The following is a 6630-nucleotide window of genomic DNA, read 5'->3' on the forward strand; positions in this document are numbered from 1 at the left end:
TATCTATCTATCTATCATCTATCTATCTATCTATCTATCTATCTATATATAGAGAGAGAGAGGAGGGGGAAGGAATTTTGTGGGCAGTTAGTAAAGGGAGTACAAACAGAAGAGATCTAAATATAATAAACATATTGCATGAAATTTACAAAAATTCAATTAAAATTAACTAAAACTTAAGTTGCAGCATGATTGACTTGTAACATAAGTACTGACAGGAGGGAAGCAGACTGGGTATGTGGGCTGGACAGCTAGACTAGCTCAGTCAATGAGGAAGGAATTTTGTGGGCAGTTAGTAAAGGGAGTACAAACAGAAGAGATCTAAATATAATAAACATATTGCATGAAATTTACAAAAATTCAATTAAAATTAACTAAAACTTAAGTTGCAGCACGATTGACTTGTAACATAAGTACTGACAGGAGGGAAGCAGACTGGGTATGTGGGCTGGACAGCTAGACTAGCTCAGTCAATGAACTCCGAGTTCAGTGCAACTGAATCAAAAAAATAACATGGAGAGTGATTAAGGAAGAGATCTGATAGTCCTCTGGCCTCCACATGCACCCCTACACATGTTCAAGCACATCTGCACAAAAATGCATACATACCCACATGAATACGTACATACACCACACAAACACGCATAAACCACACACAAAACCATATGTCTTTAGATAATAACGCCTGTGTTCTTTTCCACATTACAGTGTTTAATTGGTGCAACTTGCTTCAAGCATGAGTGTCGTACGCATGTTTTGCAGACAGACTGGAGTGAAAAAAAAAAACTTGGTTTGGTCCTTTATCTGGGCATGTGCTTTGCGTTCCCTCCTCCATGTAAATGTTCATCAGTATTTCTGGCACAGATGCATTGGAGTGGATTCAACAATAAATGAACATTCGGCTCGCGGCAGAATTCAGTCTGGATCACAGGACCTGTGACGTAATAAATAAAGTGCCAGGAAAATCAATTCAGCGTGGCTCCTGCAGACGGTTTAAACAGGTGCACAGTTTGGAGGGTGGGCTTACATTGTCTTGTTGTGGGTAACAGGGTGGTCAGGAGGCTCAGGCCTCCACAGCAAGGTCTCACATGCCTGGCAAGCCTCAGTAGACCTTCCAAAAAAGAATGTGTTCTTTGTGTAATTTATGGGCTACAAAAGTTAACTGCACCTGTGTCTGGTTGGTTTTATTGAAAACACATGAAAGCTGTTGCCAGGAGCAGGAGGCTCATCTCTTTGAGTCGTGAACTGAACTGCACGGGAACAGTTAGCAGAGTTCTGGGGTGTGTATGTCAGACAGGCACCACGTCATCAGATGATGACTGCCAAATGGTTGAGAGAGAGGCCAGCAGACAGGAGCTGCAAAGGCGGCCTGAGCTTTGGACCATGAGATTCTAGAACAAAGAAGTCACTTTTGAGTGAGAGTCATCACCAGTACCTAAAACGCTTAGAAAAATGACAGCAAATGCTTCATCCTGGAAATCTCTTCTTCGTTTGGTTAGGAGTAATTTCTGTGGTTGGAAGTTGCACAGTGTCGACCGGAAGTGGCTTTGATGGCACACGGCATGCAGATAACAGGGAGAGGCTGATCAACCACAGATAGCACACTGAGGCCAAATTGCCCATTAGCTTCTCTGGTGTCCGTTGGAGACTGCTCTCTGGCTCATGATCCCACTGCATTTATGACACACCTCAGGCCCACCTGCTTCGGGTTGATGCTGTCACAGTGGGCTTGGCCCTCCCTCCCTAAACATCCATCAGGACAGTCTCTCAGAGGTGGACCCAGGCTAATGTTATGGAGACAATTCGTCATTTAATTTACCTTAGGTGACCCTAGGTTGTTAAGTTCACAGTAAAAGCTGAGCAGGACACATAGTTCCGTCTCTTTCACCCTGTTGGAGGCTTTCATTAACATCCAGACAATGTCCATAACATTTTCAGATCTCCAAATGTGGTCGTATAAGATTCTTTTTTAAAAAAATTAAAGTTATATTTAATTATGAGCGCATTTTGGGTTGTGCATTGAAATAACTATATAACGTAAACATACATTACCCTCCACTGACCAAGTCCGATGAATACCACCCCTATTTGATATGTGGTATACTCTGGTTTATTTTTATTAGCTTATCCAAGCCCTCTGGCTTAATATGGGAATGTAGCAATGTGATAACATCTGATTATGAAGCATATCATTATTCGGAAATAGCAATATTTCCCAAAATAATTAGCACAGAGTAGGAAAAGCATTAAGTTTATCATAAACACACAACCATGAAGAAAGTAAAGTCTTTGCTGACTAAAATAAATCACACAAGTGGGCAGTAAATATAGTTTAAAAGCAGATGAAGTATTCAACTTCCCCATTGAAAAAGGTAAGTATAGAAACCAACTAATTTGCTAAATTGGTAAAAACATTTGAGAAGGAGCACTAATGTTTGTTAAGAATGTTCATGGAGGCTGTAAACTGCAATTTGGTTTTCAACAGCATGCGTTAAGTACCAAAAATATGTACGTGTTTTTTATTTGTTAATTTCAACACTGGACACTAATATACATGCGTGTGTGTGTGTCTGTGTGTGTGTGTGTGTGTGTGTGTGTGTGTGTGTGTCTCGGGGGGAATATAAACACAGTCTCCCCGAGCCCATGGACCCCAGCACACCTTCACCACCGTGAGGGACCGACACTGCCCTGGATCCATGAGTCACGACAATGTCCTCCTTCCTTCACTTTCCTCTATTAGGGACTTTGTCACAGCAGTACACATGCAAAAATCTACCCAAGTATCAAATATTAACAAATATCAAAGGAGAGATTAACAAATATAAGGGAGATAGCTCACTTAGTCAAGTCCTTGGCATACTAGTGTGAGGGTCTGAGATCAGAAGGCATCATGTACAAGGCTGAGCAGTACATGCCTGTAATCCCAGTGCTGGGTAGAAAGACACAGGCAGAACCTGAGGACTTGCTGGGCAGCCAGTCTGGCCCTGTCATCATGGAAGTCGACATAAACGTCTCCATCAAGGAGCTACTGTTTCTCTTCCGTATCACCTCTAGCCAGATCATTGTAAGGGATGAAGTGATGGATTCTGACATGTTTCTGCCATACAAGAAATAAAATAATTTGAACTTGCAGAATAATTTGAGAAAGTTTCAAAGAGCTGAACCACAGTTTGGAAGTCTATAAGTAAAATGAGAAGTATAATTTCCACATGTCCTGAATAAGCAATGAATAATTGTCAGTTAAGAGGAATAAAACTGGAGTTGAAGGCATGGCTCAGTGGTTAAGAGCACTGCATGCTCTTGCAAAGGATCTGGGTTCCTTTACCAGTGCCCGCATGGTGCTAACAAACGTCCATAAATCCAGTTCCAGTTCAGAGCCTACGCTCTCTTCTGACCTTCTTGGGCATTTGCATGACATGGTTGCACTTACATACATGCAAGCAACACACTCATACACATAAAGTAAAATAATTAATAAAATACTTTTTAAAAAGAGGAAAAAATGTAATAGAAACATCCAATGTATTGAAGAATAGTTCATTTTATAAAAGAGGAAGAGTCCCTTCAGGTACAGCAAAACTCCTTCGTATCTTTTCCCACCTCACAAACTTTTACTGTTGGTATCGTGAGACACAGATACTGTTGAGGGGCGTATGCTTTGTTTGTATTTGTGTGTTTTGAGACAGGGGCTTGCCCAGGTCTAGCCCAGGCTGAGCTGCAATCTGCAATCCTCCTCCATCTCTCCTGAGTGCAGAGAAGACGGCTTGGGTCACCGTACTGCTTTCGGAAGATTCAGTCTTTAAAATAAGTCTGAGCAAATCGTAAGGAAGGAGGCTAAAACTCCAGTCTCAAATGGAAGCTTTCAGCACTAGGACACAAGCCTTGTATAAAATCACTGAAAAATACTGTAATACATCTTCACCTTGCATGACACAAAAAAATTTGACTTTCTGTCATTCTTTAATAATCACCAAATGAAAATTTTTCCATGTTAAGAAATGTCCTTCTAGGTCAGTGAGATGACTCAGTAGGTAATGGGGCTTCCCACCAAGGCTGCTGATGACCTAACTTCATTCCCTGGGACCCATGTAGAGAACCGACTCCTACAAGTTGTCCTCTGACCTCCAAGTGTATGCTGTGGTATGCACGTGGCCACACAGAAATTGACACAGACATAGACAGACAGACACTCAGACAATCAATAAAGAAAATGAAAAAAAGGTTTTAAAGAAATGTTATATAACATCTGCCATCATTTCTATGGTCCGTTTCTTAACCTATTTTCCTTTAGGAACCAACGTTTCCACAGAAAATGACAAATACATGTTTTTCTGTGATTATAGAAGTCACTGGTGAGAGCTCTATCATTTTCCCTGCAATACACTCACTTTATATTTCCAGACATCTGTGTGAACAGAAGGCAGAGGCACCCAGCCAGCCCCAGATGTGACAGACCTAGAAGACCATCCAACACAGATTCAGGGCCAGGCTTGATGGGCGCAAACTGAATTGAGTTACACATGAGAGAGGAAAAAGGTCACTACGGACTGAGTCTGCCTCTGTTTCCTTTAAGTGAGCAACAGAAAGCTCAAAACATATTCAGACCGGGGATTTAACACATTCCATTAACTCCTACTTTGGCATATATCACCCCACACGGAATAATACAATAAACTGACCTAGGTTGTACAGGTTGACTCTTAATCACTTGGTTTTCTCTGAATATATTGCAGAATTCTCTTGAGTAAACACTTGTGAGCTGAATCAGTCATTCCTTGAAAACTCTTCTCAAACACTAAAACTCACAAGTGTGATTAAACAGCATATCCTTATGCCACACCTATGCAACCATTTCCCAACTTCCTGTTAAGATTTGCTTTTGACAATGTGTTTTCCCATGATGCACTTGGTAGGTTAGAAAACGGCCTCAATGCCAAGAAAATGTGATTTTCCTGAGACCATTCTTGATGTTCATTTGCCGTCTGTTAGAGAATAGTTATGGTACTGCCTTCTTATAAGCAAGGGAAAATGAATCGTGAAAATTATTTTTAATGCACATCTGTATGTGTGTGTGTATGTGTGTGTGTGTGTATGTGTGTTCTTTCTGAGGCCAGAGGACAACTCAAATGTCTTTCCTCAAGAGCTGTTCACCTTGTATTTTGATACAGGGTCTTTCACTGGCCTGGAATTCCCAAAGTAGGATTATGATATCTGACCAGTGAGTCCAGTTCCTGTGTCCACCTGACCAGAGGTAAAGGCACAGGCATACACTACCACATCTGGCTTTTCAACATGGGTTCTGGGGATCAAACTTAGATACTCAACAGAGCCTTCCCTCAGTCTCTGAAAAATCTTTACCTTTCAAAGCATCGAGATTTGATCAGTGTGGAAAGTACGTGTTAGTGTGAGGAAATTTCATGACTCCATGAAAAACTGCACATCGGTACTTACGAGACACAGATATGTTACGAAAAGTATACTCACAGTTGGAGGAATCTGGTACATGTCGTCTGGACTGGTAGCTTTTGAAAAGGCTACCTGCAAACAAGCAGCCCGCAAGCTTATCTTATTCAGTTGGACTGGCATCCAGTCTTCAGTTTAAACGCAAAGTCTTAGACACAGTTTTTTTTTTTAACATGATGGACAAGTTATGTCAATTCTTTTTTTTTAAATTTTCTTTATTTTTATTTTATGTGTATGCGTGTATTGCCTGCATGTAGGTAAGTGCACCTGTGTCGTGCGTTACGACAATTCTTTAAGACCCTATATACCCTGACGTTTATATTGTATCCTAGTTTCATTTCTGTTTCTGAGATAAAATACCCTTACAAAAAAGCTGCTTAGGAGGAAAAGGGTTTATTTAGCTCACAGTTCCAAGTTGCTGTCCAGGATTGTGGAGACCTGATGCAGCTCATCAGGTGACATGAACTGTCAAGGGCAGAGAGACATAAATGCTCACCCAGCTCTGTCTACACCCACACAATCTGGGGCCACAAACTAGAAAGTGCTGCAAACAGCTGTGGGCTGGGTCTTCTCACACTTGTGCAAACCACTGTGTGCTGGGTCCTCCCATAACTAAACCAAATGCGATGCTCTCCCACAGACATACCCAGGGGGAAACCCGATGTAGACGATTCTTCATTGAGACTTTCTCCAGGTGAGTCTAGGCGGTGTCAAGTTGATGGTGATCCAACCATCACATATAGCAGGACTGTTAGGATAAAACAGTATTTGTCCAAGAAAAATCACGGCCATCTTCTTATCCCATGAGGCATATAATTGAGTTTGAGTGAGTGAGAGTCACCCACCCTCTTGAAGTGAGGGGAAAGAACGGATGGGAAGGGAAATTTTTTTTTTCCCTGCATCTTACAGACAGAGCAGACCTCATATTAACACACTGAACTCCGCCGCCCGCCCCCACAGGGCACATATCTCTCAGTATGAACCACAGAACTCAAGTGAAATACGTGGCATCAGGACACTCGTTCTAATTAGTCATCTGTTTTGCTCAGACATATCTTACCCCCTAAATTGGTGATTTCCTTGTTATCCAATCACTTTGGCTTTGACTCTGAATATGCTCTCATTCTCAAAGTCACAGATTTGCATGCAGAGATTATATTTGACAGC

This window comes from Nannospalax galili, unplaced genomic scaffold (assembly GCF_000622305.1).
Source record: "Nannospalax galili isolate Female #2095 unplaced genomic scaffold, S.galili_v1.0 scaffold458, whole genome shotgun sequence".
NCBI classification, from domain to species: Eukaryota; Metazoa; Chordata; class Mammalia; order Rodentia; family Spalacidae; genus Nannospalax; species Nannospalax galili.